Source organism: Podarcis erhardii (assembly GCF_964252035.2).
Source record: "Podarcis erhardii genome assembly, chromosome: 9".
NCBI classification, from domain to species: Eukaryota; Metazoa; Chordata; class Lepidosauria; order Squamata; family Lacertidae; genus Podarcis; species Podarcis erhardii.
Window position 1 is genome coordinate 23,641,404 of NC_138512.1, and position 14,042 is coordinate 23,655,445.

A 14,042-nucleotide genomic window follows, 5' to 3' on the forward strand; every position below is an offset into this window, starting at 1 on the left:
GGGCACACAGTCTTTGGTGCCCAGTACTGGTGACAGGCACTAACAGGTTCAATTCACAAATTATTTCTACTCACTATAGCTGTTGCTAAGTATTTCTATGACATTTTTCAGTGTACAAAACACCTGACATATTTAATAAAACTCTCCCAACTTCTTCAAAACACCACACAACTTCCTATCCTTGCCTCCTAACACGGTCCCACTATTGTGGCATGTGAGGTATCAACCAACACTGTTATTACAGTAGGCTTGGAACTCCCACAGCTGCTGTTTTGAGCCTACATTTGTCTGTGAATATTTTCTGGCCTTGATCCAAGAACCTTTGTTGCTTTCTCAAAACCAGCACCTAGCCCCAGAGGGCAGCAACAGAGGACCTCTTCTCCTGATATCAAATACCCCCCTAGCACCAACTCCTCTACCTAGTATGGTAGTAGTAGTAGGCAATTAGCAATAATAAGAATTCAGTTTCCAAATTCTTGGGGCCAAATTTGCAATGAGTATAGATGGACATCTGAAGAATGACACTGCTAACCACACTGGTAAAGATTCAATGCTGCTTCAGAGGGAAGATCTCCAGGAAAGGAAGACAAGAAATTTCAAATCAACTGCCCCTTTCTCCGACACTATACAGCCAGCCATTTATGATGTTTGAGAAATAAAACTAGCCTGTGCCATAAAAGGAGGTAATTATTATACTCAAAGTATAATGTCTAAATCCAGCCCATGGGAGGATCTTCCTCGCAATGATGCTTTTGCTTTGTCAGCTCACAAATCACTGAAAGGCTGGTAGAAATTATGCAGAACTATTTGAGGTTCCAGAATGTTGTTTTAATGAGCTGTGATACATATCTCGAAACGTATGTGGTAGATTGTCATGTGGGACCTTCTATGGCTGTTACTTTGTGATAAAACAGGTTTGCATCCTCCACAGGTTGCCAAGCTACAGCTCTCATTGTCCCTTGCTGTTGGCCATGCTGGCTGGAACTAGTTGGAGTTTAGAGTCCATGGGTTCCCCATACCTATGATAAGAGATTTCTAGCCGCTGCCAGCCTGGTGCCCTCTGGATGTTTCAGACTACAACTCCTGGCAGCCCCAGCCAGCATAATGATGAAGTCCCTGGACCCCACATTCTAGCCACAACAGTTCTCTATGCATTTCAATGGCCTTTGCCCTCCACCTTTTGCAACCTCTGTGGTGGAAGGTGAGAGATGAAGTCCACAGAAGTCCCATCTTGAAGTAAGTTTCTTCAGATCAAATCAGACAAGTAAGACTGCAAAGCAGAGAAGGTAAAGCCTAGGCATGTAGCTCAGGAGTGCCAACTTGGCCCTGCGACCATGGGTGCCTGGGGCCATGGGTGCCATACAGCGTGCATGGCCCTGGCACCAAAATTTGTGGGTGCTCAGACATCCAGATTTCCAGGGAGTTGGCACCTATCATGTAGCTATGATGTAGGGTAGCCATATTACAGAGGATAGTTATCTATATGAAGAGCTGTCAGAAGTCAATGCTCTGTTTGAAGGAAGTCTTTATTTGAAGGGTTGTCCAGTCCAAGTCAGGTTGAAGGATGAAGAACCATAAGAAGGGAGATCAGGAACCTTGAAGTTGCCCATTAACAGCTCCTGCCTGGATAGTATACGGAAAAGGCACTGGGAAAGGGGGAGGAATTTCAGTTCAGTTCACATTTAAAAACAAACCTATCAAACTCACACTTTTTGAAACAATATGTGAACTAAAACACAGTCATTATTGGAAATCGACACTTCTATGAATTTTGCAATGTAATTATTCAGCCCAAGTAATGTGTACATAAATGCATATACTAGAGTAGTGTGTGCATAAAAATGCATATATTTGTGAAAATAACATACAAAAATGCATTGCATTAGGAAAAAATGCATTTAAGTAAAAATGCATTTATCAGGAGAATTTTGCAATGAAATGCTGCTGAAATTTCATTATTAGGAAAATAGTTCACAAACTGTTGCAGATATGTGGGGAGCTGAATTTAAGATTGGAAAAATGAGGTATTTGGAGAACTGAAATTGATAGATATGTCCATTCCCCTCAGAAACAGAGGTCACCTGGGCAAAGTCTTTCCCACAATGGTGAGATGTATTTGTACCTAAACTATGGTAATTGTTTCTAGATGTCCATCTACACATATAAATTAGTGTGTGATGCAAAAGTTATCAAAATCTGCATCCTCTGTTGTTCACTTTTGGGAGTGATGCATTCCTGCATTGCAGGGGGTTGGACTGCATGACCCTCAACATTTTCCCCGCTCTACAATTCTATGATTCTACTATTTCCTCTTTTCTGATTATGTGCAAGTCCCCAGTGTAATATTGCCTGCTTTGACATATTTAACAGATCTTGTAAGGGATGAAGGACAAGGGTTTTTCTACTTCTCCACATTGCAAAAAATAAATACAAAAATAAAAGACCCACTATGGTGGAGTAGGTTGGAATGTATGTAGGTGGAGAGACAAGTTGAGATTGTAGGAAAGACGCAAGGTCTATAAACAAAAGTTCTTACTCCAGCCTCCTGTTGTGCAAGGTTCCCTAGTGAATAGAAGAGCTTGAGGCTCATGACAGATATTTTCCCTCCATACAGGAAATCATTCAGCGTGAAATTGTTATGGAGTTCTTGTTACCAACGGTACAGGTATTTATTTTTTTTAAACAAAGATGATCAATCTGAGTAAACAAAGGACTGCTTAAAATTACCTTTGTGCTCAAGCAAGAATAAAGATATTGCAGGAACAATTGGGTGGGTAGGGAAAGGTTAGCTGTTTGTTGTACTCATCTGAAGAATGATGGAAGCATTTGCATTGTCTCTCACTCTCCTATTGAACTAGGGACACAAATGAAGGTTGCTGGTAGATAATCACTTTAAGTGCAGTACATTTGAGTACAGTACATGATATAAATTGCCTAACCACATTTTATACCCCTTCTGCTTTATGTCTTTCCATTATTCAAAGGAGCTCATAGAAGTGTAAAGTAGGTATCTCTGACAAAAGCATCCTTTGAATTTGAGTTGCCCACGAAATGTCGTTTGAGGATGTCAGAGACAGGATGATACAGAAAGCAGATTTTATTTGGGCAAAGTAATCAGGCAAAATATCTGTAGGATTTGAAAGGAAGCCAAAATAATTATATCAAGCACGGGAATTCTGCTCATCCCAAAGTTGTTGCCAGATTTCACCAAAAGCAAAACGGAAAGTCTGGAGGCCTCTCCTCAGCTCAAACATCTGAGGAATTTGGAGGGAAAGTAAATGAGTTTTGATGAGACTAGACAAAGGCAGTGGTCACGATCAGTCAGGACCAGTAGCTGGAGGCCACCATATTGTTTAACATCATACACATGTGTTAAAATGTGAAAGAGGTCTCAGACAACACAACTGTCTCAATTGGAAGAGGAGAAGTAACAAAAGTTTTCATAGGACATAAAGCTTCCTTCCTCAGGGCCTATGAGACAGAAGCAGCAATATAGGGAGAAGATGAAGAGCTGCCAAGAGGAGATATCACACCACAGGGGCATAGAGAGGCCCTGGCCTCTCTGACAACGAGGAGGGGAACAAAAAAGTTGTTGTTGTAGTATGCCCTTCCCTCATGGTCTGAGCTGACTGTGGTGACTGAGGACCCACAAGGACTTGGAGCTGGCATTGAGACTAGCAAAATTTCTTAAGGGTGTGTGTGTCACATAACCCTACTTAAACCTAAAAACAGTAAGAATGAATTGTATTTTTCTAAAGGCAGGAGTAGGTAGTGTTAGAATTCCTACTCCATGATTACAGTCATGGGATTGTTGTCTTTCACATGACGGTGTATGTTTTGACTCCACAGCGTGGGAAGTGTCGGAGACAGGATGTTTGTGTTACTGTGTTCCTTGAAGTGGGACTATTGTCCTTTTTTCTTTTGCTGTCTGATGCTAGAGAAAGAGGGAGCCATGTTGCAGTGCTCCATATGTAAATAAAGTAGATTAGCCAAAATGCTGAGTTGCTGAGGTCTGTTATGCAAGCTGCGCAAACTCTGCGGATCCCTAAGTGTGTCAGTGTCTGTTGGCATTGGTCACTGTGATGTTCGGGCTGAGGGAAGCTTTTGAAGCTCCTGAACGATCAACCAGGAGGGAGAGAACATGCCAGTTGGGCGTGTGTCTCTGCCAGGGTCCTACTTGAGTGTAGGACGAACTCCTGACAGGTAGGTCACATATGGTTTGAGAAACCAACCTCCTTGCAGTGGCAACATAACATGACCCAAGCTGGCCATGGCATCTACAAAGGTTTGCTGATTTTGCTGTATAAAACCTAAATCTTGGTGTAATTCTTGGGTCCTTTTAGGGTCCCTAGCAGACTTGCGACGGCTCCTGTATGCTTCTGATGTGGCCCTATGAATAATGCTCCCCCAAAATCACTGTGTCACTGCACTGGGAGAAACTCCCCCTGTAGAGTTTTTCTGAAGCTCGTAAGAGGCAGAGTTTTCTTGCCCCTTTGGGAATGTGGTTACTATTCAAGGGGGTCTAGCCACTGCATGTTCCAAAGCCAGGCTGCTTTTTTATTATTCTCACAGACGTTCTCATTTCCCACATTCAAGGGACAGAAATTCTCCTGAAAAGTAACCGCACATTTAGGAGCATAGCTTTTGATTGGTTAGTAAATCTTTCAGTTTGCTCAAAGGTTCTGGCAACCTTCCTCATAGCCCCTTCTCCTCCCGGATCTGTGTTCTGCGCTAACAAAGCTCTGGCAAAGCCCAAGGCTTTGCTAATTGCCAGTAACACATATTTGACAAGAGCTATTTAGACTCCATATAAGTGGGATATTGGTCTGGGACTGCAGCCAAAGTAATCTTAGTAATAAAATACTATATTTCCTAGCAAAAAAGAGAGAGTGTAGGGGAACAGGTGAAAGGGAACAGGTGTAGTTCAATTTCACAGACATCCACAGGATAAAACTGCACCTATCCTGAGGTAAGATTTTTTCAGAAGCAGACTAACAGACCAGTTGTTGTTGTTGTTTTTAAATACAGTTCTTCAGGCCTCCTCCTTTCTTTAGAATGGCTGGCAAACCAAATCATTAGCTGAATAAAACAAAACCTTAATATATTATTCTGTTGTACTTTTGTACTGTTTTATTGTTGTTAGCCGCCCTGAGCTGGGAAGGGCGGGATATAAATAAAATTTATTATTATTATTATTCCTCTGACTATACCCCTTCAGAAATGATCTCTCAAGATTCTCTATCCTATTTTTTGGAGCGAGAAACTGAGGGGACCACTCCACTGAATTTATTCAGGGGCCAGAGGATCCAACAGTTTGGGGTTTGCTGCAGGTGTGGTTCACCATTAGCAGTGATAGAACAGCTTCTTTGCTTTATTTGTCCCTCCAGAATGCCACAGATGTATAATTCCAGGACATTATGAGGTAACAAATGATGGAGTATATTAGGAATTTTTTTGAAATACTTTCCAGCATCAAACATTCCCTGCCTACCAAAACCTAGCATGTTAGGCAGAAGGCCGAATTAACCTCATCTCACAAATATGCTAACTTTTCATGGGCAAGGATTTTTTCAACATGGAGAAGCCTATAAACATTCAACCCCCCACTTCCATTCAGTCAGTGGAAGGGTGTACCTATCATGACATATCCAAACATAAAATTGGGCTCTGAGATATCTAAAATAAGTCACTTGATGGTCAACTTAATTTCCACTGGCCTGATTCTTATTATACTTAGATTCCTTTAGGGAACTATGGGTGGAATTCAAAGTAACTCTAAAGAGACTGCTGCTTGCCTGATGGACTGACCTCCCCTCTTCTGCCATACATGGTTCTGGGGTTCTCCTGACCCCCTATAGCTGATTTTGGGGTGAGGTGGGAGGTGAGAAAGCCTCTTTGTGCTAGTGGGATTCATTATGCAGGCTCCCATTAGCACAGCTTCATTGAATCTGGCCACTGGTGATTATAGTCAGTTATGTTCCTTTTTTTGCACTGTGTTGGAATAGCACTTGAGGGACATTGTTTATATAAAAAAATAAATATTCATAACCTTGGCATTTGCTATTCCTTCTATAAAGAGATCAATCTAGAGTTAACACAACAGTGTTGATTTTCTAAAATAGGATTGTTCTTAACAAATGGTTCATTTGTTCATATTCATGATTGGGAATAATTGAAATTCATGCTTTTACATGAAATTTTTTCACTGCTTTTAACAGCTGGAAAGCTTAGAGAAATTAATCAGGAAAGTTTTAAAATAAACTCTTTCCCCAATGTTTCATGAATCATCTATTCCTTTAAAAAGTTACAAATTTAATTACATTCATTTTAACTCCAGTAGTTATCTGACATTATATGTGCTGAATAAGATAATCCTTGCCTTTAAAATAACTCAATATGATCCTTATTACAAACTAGCTTTCCCTCCACAATTATGGCTAAATCTATCAAAATGAATTGTATTGACAGGACTGCTAAAATGTGCTTAATTTGCTTTGTTCCCTCATCCAACATTAGTACAAAAATTATGTTCCGTTCTTGTCATTCCCTGTTTTGGACCATCTTTACTGGAAGCTTTCCTCACAATTCTGAAGTCATCAGGTTGCCAGATTTCATATTTTTATAGTGCAGCTTTGGGCCAAAAGTAAACTTTTTAGTGGCATAACAATAGGTCCAGATTTTGTGATGGCATCATATCACTATTTTGGGTTATGTTTGCTTAGATACTAAAATTCATTTATATACCCCTATTTCAAGAAGACCAGAGTGGCATACAATGAAACGGCAACAATAAAATTTAACAGACAATATAAACCACAACACAACAGCCAAATTATCTAGGACAGTGGTCCTCAAACTTCTTTTCCCCATGGACCACTTGGAAATTGCTGAAGGGCCTGGTGCACCTGGACCAATTCACATTGTTTTCTGCCTATTGTAGCAACTATAATGTGCTGTACTAGATGTTAGATGATTTTTAATTGTAATTGTATTGCTTCTTTTATTTCTAGATGTTAGATGGTTTTTAATTGTAATTTTATTGCTTCTTTTATTTCTTAGATCAGTGTTTCCCAACCTTGGGCCTCCAGCTGTTTTTGAACTACAGTTCCCATCATCCCTGACCACTGGTCTTGCTAGCTAGGGATGATGGGAGTTGTAGTCCAAAAACAGCTGGAGGCCCAAGGTTGGGAAACACTGTCTTAGATCATATTTTATTGCCATTGCCATTTGAATTCCATGGAATTCCATGGAATTCAAATTGTAAGTGTTCTTCACAGTCATGCCACAGACCACCTAAATAGGAACCTCTGACCTAGGAGGACTCAAAAGCTAAAAAGAAAATGTTTAACTGCCCTTCTGAATATGGGCAACAAAAGAGCCATACAAATCTCCAGGCAGGAGGGGTTCCAGAGCTGAGGGGTGCTGCAGGAAAGTCTCTATTGAACATTGTTACCTTATGTGTAGCTGAAGTTACTACAAGGAGGGCCTTTGTGGAAGATCTTGATTTCCAGGCAGGGTTATCATGAAAAGAAGGAAATGGTTCTTCAGCTAATCTGGTCCCAAGTCATTTAGGGATTTTTTGGTCAAGCCCAGCACTTTAAATTTCACTTGGAAATGAATAGGCAGCCAATATACTTGATACAAATGGGGAGGGATAACATGAGTCCTAACTCACCATAGCAAGATCAAAAGGTTTCAGAAAGGGAAACAATTGGTATGCCATCCTTAATTGTGCAAAGGTGCTTCTAACTTCAGCTGAGGCCTAAAGCTCCAGGTTTAAGGATGGGTCCAAGAGAGACCCGAAGCTATGTTTTCAGAGGAAATGTACCCACTTCCAACACAGGTTGAACATCCAAACTGAAACCCTTCCTACTGACCAGAAGAACTAGCCTTGCTTCAGTTTGTTAGCCTTCATCTAGCCTATTACTGATATCGAGGCCTGGTTTCTGTGATTGTTAGAAAGAGAAAGATAGAGCTGAGTTTGGTACCCCAAGAATATTGACTTCTCCCAGCAGTTTATGTAGATGTAAAACAATCATAGGGGACAGAAGAGAATCTTGAGGAACCCCACAAACCAAAGGACAAAAGTCCTCCAGCTTAACCTTCTAGAAATGTCTCTAAGGAAGGGTTTGAAAGAATGACCAGAGCAGTGGTCCAGAGTGATATCATGGCCAAACTTCTGGAACTTCTGTACTTCTGGAAACTCCAGAGTTACCTAGCAAACTGATACATCCCTCTCATGTATGGAGGGTGGTGTTTTGGCAATAAAATAAACAGTACTTAGATTCCTTTAGCATATGCAAAGGGAACCCATAGCAAACTGTTGCAGTGTGGAGTGCTACTGTTCAAGAAATGGAAGAAATATTGTTGGTAATTTAAGTCATAAGAACATAAGACCCCCTTTGATTAGACCAAATGTCTTTCTAGTCAACATCCTGTTTCCCCACTGCAACCAGCCAGTTGGTTACCAATGGGAAGCCCACAAGCCATAGCTTTCAACTTTTCCCTTTTCTTGCAAGGAATCCTATTTGGAATAAGGGAATTTCCCTTAAAAAGGGGAAAACGTTGACAGCTATGCCACAAGCGTTGAATCTGGAATTAGACATGCAGCAAGTCAATGTGGTCATTTATTTATTTTTAAAAAGGCGGTTCAGTAGGTCAGCTTTCAAATGAATAAAACAACAATATCACCTTAAAGAAAACTTTACTGGAAATCTTGCTTGAAAGACAGAAATATTCTGTAGCCCTCTAGGAATTAATGCTCGTGATACATAAGTACATATAAAGTGAAATGGAATCGCTGAGATTTATTTATTTTTAATCAATATTATTCATATTACTCTTTGGGCAAAAAACTAAACTAAAACTGATTTATTATTATTATTATTATTATTATTATTATTAAAAACTGTTTCAAAAGCAGACACTTTTCCTGTTAACCCCATGCCCCCCACAAATGCTCTACAGGATGGGGGGGAAGTCACTCCGGAATTGAAAGCTTTTGCCCATTACAGCCCTGAATGAACTTCTATGGTTGAAGGCAGAAGCTCTGACAATAGTATTTTTAGAGTGGAAACTTTGACAGGCCCTTTCTATTAAAAGTGCCAGCACACTTTCATAGAATGCTTGTGCTTTCCCCAGCTTATGACATTAATGCACTATTGTCAAGCTCTTCAGATGTGAAGTCAAGTAGACAGGCTCTTGTCAGATGAGACTCTTCACTTGAGAGATCATCCAAGGACAAGGCATCCCGGTCCCTGCCTGCCCAGATAAGATTTTTAATTTGAAAACCATACAGTGGTTCCTTACACAGAGTGATCTAAAGGTCATTCAGAAGCCAAGCACTTGATTCTTTCTCTCTCTCTCATTCCTGATGCAACTTTGGACTGGTCAATAGACTGATCATGTTGAAAACAGGGTTATGCAAGCAGACAAGGAAATACGATGTCCATGTGTCAAGGGTCTTTCTTCACAAGTGCCAGCTGCAAAATCTGCAATGTAGCTAACAAATCATAGTAATTCTATCTATCTATCTATCTATCTATCTATCTATCTATCTATCTATCATCTATCTATCTATCTATCTATCCTGTTTTAAACACTGCTTTGGGATTTATGGGCCATGGAGAGCTATAAAGAGCCTTATTTATACTGAGTTGTTTATATTAATAACAGAACGAAAATATGAAACTAGTTTTCCACATTCTGCCTCGATTTCAACATTGAATCTGTTATTGTATTCAGAAGCACTGCTACAATGTGGTATATAGCAAGACAGCTGTCCCAGGAGACAGATTATGAGAGCCATTAAGGATGATGGAATGGGAGGCAGACAGGCAAAATTTAGGCAGCCATGCTGAGCAAGTTTACTGGGAGCCAGTCGCATTGAACCAAATGGAATGTATTTCCGAGTAAACCCTGCTTAGTAAACTACTGGGAAATTCTCCAGCATGAACCTCGTTGAAGTAAACAAGGAGCTGTGCAGCTCATTTGAACAAGGTTTATATATTCAAATTACCTGGTAGATTATGTCTCATGTTTGCAAGTGGAAGAACGGTACTCCATTTTGCTTTCATGCCTCAGACACTGAGAAGTCTCTGGGCAACCTTGAATCGTGATTATAACATTTCTGGAGACTAGGAGCATGGAGAAAACAAGATTTGCTTCAGGTGAGATCTATACTGTGCCTGGCTGACAGGGTAGCAGGAAGGAAGCTTGTATTTCCCCCCGCATTTCAATTCCCATTACTAATCAAGTCCAGTATATCAGAAAGTAAGAGTCAAAACTTGTCTGCTTTGAAACAGGCTGTGAATCAGTCACAGATACATTTTTAAAGGCATTTAAACTAAGCTAAATCCGGAGTACTGGTGATTAATTTGTTCTTAAAAAGTTCTTGCCCTGAAACCTTTAATGGCTGCCATTTAAAACATTCTTGTGTCCAAAACATGCTTCATTATGCTTACAACTTATAATCAAGCTGACCTGGTGTACAAGCAATTAGTCAGTCAAAACCCTGGTTCATTTTCTGAATGCACACAGCTCTTCCTTTGCGGAGCAGTGTTCGGTTTGGATGAACAAATGTTTTGCCAAGGGCTGCCTAGAATTCAGAAATGACCTTAATTGAATATGCTGTAGGTGTGCCCAAATTCACAGTATTATTAATGGAATGATCCCCTCTGGTCCTCTTAGTCCTGTGACCTCAGCTTTAATCCATATTTCACTGAAGTTTCATATGCCAAAAAATTTGGCACATTTTCTCTGTGACCTGGCACTGATAAATCACAGGTCTTATATTGTCTCTGTTTCAGTTCTTGGGGAGATTTGGGAGAATCCATTATGAAAATGTTTTTCATGTGCACACTTCTTTGTCTTACACTGCAATCCCCTAAATGATAACTCGGAGAGTAAATCAGCTGCCAGCAAGGGAAGATTTGCCTTCATCACAGTCTGAGCCAATTTCAATTGCTTCTGTAAAGTCTCTCTGAACTACAATGAATCCAGCCAATCAGCTTTTCCCTCTGCCTTCCTTCTCTGTGAGGTCACAATGAAACTTGACCAACAATGCTGCCAGGCAGCTAATATAACCACACTTGTTGGCGAAATATGCTCATTCCTCACTGAGCACTTGAAGTATCTGGATAGCATAAGGTAATTGTTTCTGGTTTTACATATACATATGTTAGGATTTTAGTGGGGTTAAGAACACATTTTTGTCCAGATATTGCAGGTGCCTTTACACTGCCTTTTATATAGTATTATTTCAGACTTGATAATGCTAATAATTTAAGCTGCAATTTTATAGCCACTTATCTGGGAAAAGATCCCATTGAAAGTTTAACTGTTAATCAGTTATTTGGACAAAGCCAGAAAAGATATAGTTCAATTCAACATCATGTAAATATAAAGGCATATCAGTATCTCGGGGGGAAAGTAGCATGTTTCAGCCAAAAGAAAAACCCTGAAAAGTAGGTGGTTGGTTTGTCATGTGAATGTAAAATCTGAATTTTTCAAAATCATCACCACATTAGAATTGTCTGCCTTCTACATGATCAACGATAAGATGTTCTCCTTGTTAGTGTGAGAGAAGCTGAAAAGTGAAACATTGCAGCCATTAAAAATACTCACAGCTGTAAAGACATAAGAAGAGCCAGCTGGATCAGACCAATGACCCATCTAGGCTAACAAACATCCTGTTTTCCCAGTGGACAAATGTGGGAAGCCTGGAAGCAGGACCTGAACTCAACAGCACTCCACCCACTTGTGATTCCCAATAGCTGCCATTCAGGGGCATTCCACCTCTGACAGTGGCAGCTTGGCTCCCAAGTGCTGTGAATTTGGTGGAAACATGGTGCTTTGTGACACGCTTATTTATTCCAAAATATTTATTTGCTGCCTTTGAAAGTAAACTCTTCCAAGGTGGTTAACAATAAGACACAGAAACACAATAAAGAACACGCATAAAAATAAAATACTAGTAAAACAGGGAGGCCACCCAAAATCACTAAAATAGAATCAACGCCAACAAAAATGGAGGCCAACATTTGCTATAAAAAAAAGCTTCAGGACAAAGTCCAACACTAAACACACCAGGCAAAGTCCACAAAACAAAGTGAGTCTTTATACCCAGACACATTCTCTCTCTCTCTCTCTCTCTCTCTCTCTCTCTCTCTCTCTCTCTGTGTGTGTGTCTCTCTCTCTGGTCTGAGCCTCCCTGCAAAACAAATTTCATTCAGAAGGCATTTGATTTCACGGCAATGTCACACTGTCTGAAGAGCAAATTTTGAGTCATAGATTCGAAGCAAGAAACCATTGTCTTATATACACATCCTAAGGCTGAATGTTCCCTCCACTTGCCTATCCCTCTATTTTCTACCTTTTTTGTAATTCTTTTTTAAACTCAAGGTGTCTCTGACCCAAAATCTAGCGATATCCATACATTGTAAATATCCTCCCAGTGGCTGTAATTCAGTTGGGAGCTGCCCAGAGTCGCTGGGGAGACCCAGCCAGATGGGCGGGGTATAAATAAATTATTATTATTATTTCAAAGTAGCATACAAAAGATACAAGGTGGTTTCAGTGCAAGTTGAAAGAAAAGAATATGGTACAATTCACTTCATCTCATTCCTGGAACAACACCTCTGTTTTTCCTAATGATCGAAAGGGTGTGTCCGTTTATCCTTTTATATGGCACAAAAGTGCAAATATTCCTGTAGACCAGCCTTTCTTAACCTGTGGGTCCCCAAATGTTGTTGAATTACAACTCCCATCACCCCTAGCTAGCAAGGCCAGAGAGCTCAGGGATGATGGGAGTTGTAGTCCAACAACATCTGGGGATCCACAGGTTGAGAACCGCTGCTGCAGACACATTATATGCAAATACAAATTCAGGACATGCACCCTATTTGCACATGGAAGCAGCTTGTGCATACCTGTGTCCCCTGCTTTCTCCATCAGAAACTGCATCCACAGGAATGCACAGCAATGAGCATTCGCAAAAGAGGCATTCAATGGAGGCCACATTAAACTTGGCAACATAAGAAGCTGCCATACACTGGTTCAGGGCATAGGTCCATCCAGTTCAGTACTGACTGGCAGTGACTGTTTAAAGTTGTATACAAGTGTTTCTCCCAATCCTACCTGAATATCATGGGGATTTTATTTATTTATGTTTTGGCCGATTAATATTAGGCAGCATTTAAAAATGTGTCTGTGGGAAGGGGTGGGTGGGTTGTTTTGCTGTTCTGTTTTAATTACTTACCGTACTTGTTTCTAATCCTGTATTTTGTTCTGTGAACTGCCCAGAGATCTTATAGTGAAGGGCTGTATATAAATCAAATAAATAAATAATAATAAACATATCTTGTTAAAAGTTTCACAGCGAATTGATGTGAAGAGAAAAGGAAAGGGAAAGAAGGAAAGAAAAAATACATAGAAACAAAAGAAAGCAAAGGAAAACAACATCTAAACGACAATAAAATGTGATTAAGGGTACAAAACTATGTAGTATATATGTAAGCAGATGAGCTTATTATTTTCCTCAAGTATAGTTCTATCCATTGATCAAAGGGGGCCATATTTTTAACCTTCCAATGTATTAATATTGATCTTTTTGCAGATGGAAGGGCGCGGAGAAGCCATTTACACTGACTGATTGTTAAGTCCCACATATTAGCTATATAATTTAAGATGATGTTATGAAATGTTTAATTATTTCCCCACAATAGTATTTATACATTCTAGTATTACCCTTCCCCCCAAAACATAGCAAAAACATAATGTCTCAAAGAAGCATTTTCCTTATTAAATCTCCAACAACATGTTGTCATACATAGACCATTTTTATACAATTGCGATGCGGGTGGCGCTGTGGTCTAAACCACTGAGCCTCTTAGGCTTGCTGATTGGAAGGTTGGTGGTTTGAATCCCTGCGATGGGGTGAGCTCTGTCCCAGCTCCTGCCAACCTAGCAGTTCAAAAGTAAACCAGTGCAAATAGATAAATAGGTACCGCTCCAGTGGGAAGGTAAACAGTGTTTCCATGCGC

At 40.1% G+C, this 14,042-nt stretch overlaps 1 long non-coding RNA gene across 2 annotated transcripts; it reads right to left on the minus strand.

Annotated features, from left to right (window-relative positions):
* Nucleotides 1-813: 813 nt before the first annotated feature.
* Nucleotides 814-7,531, minus strand: LOC309349747. 2 transcript variants are annotated; one of them, XR_014160161.1, is made up of 2 exons: nucleotides 7,454-7,531; nucleotides 814-1,646 (listed from the first exon to the last, which is right to left on the minus strand). It is a non-coding gene; the product is annotated as an uncharacterized lncRNA (long non-coding RNA). The 2 variants fall into 2 exon arrangements; XR_014160162.1 differs by lacking the exon at nucleotides 7,454-7,531 and adding an exon at nucleotides 2,728-3,945.
* Nucleotides 7,532-14,042: the final 6,511 nt, after the last annotated feature.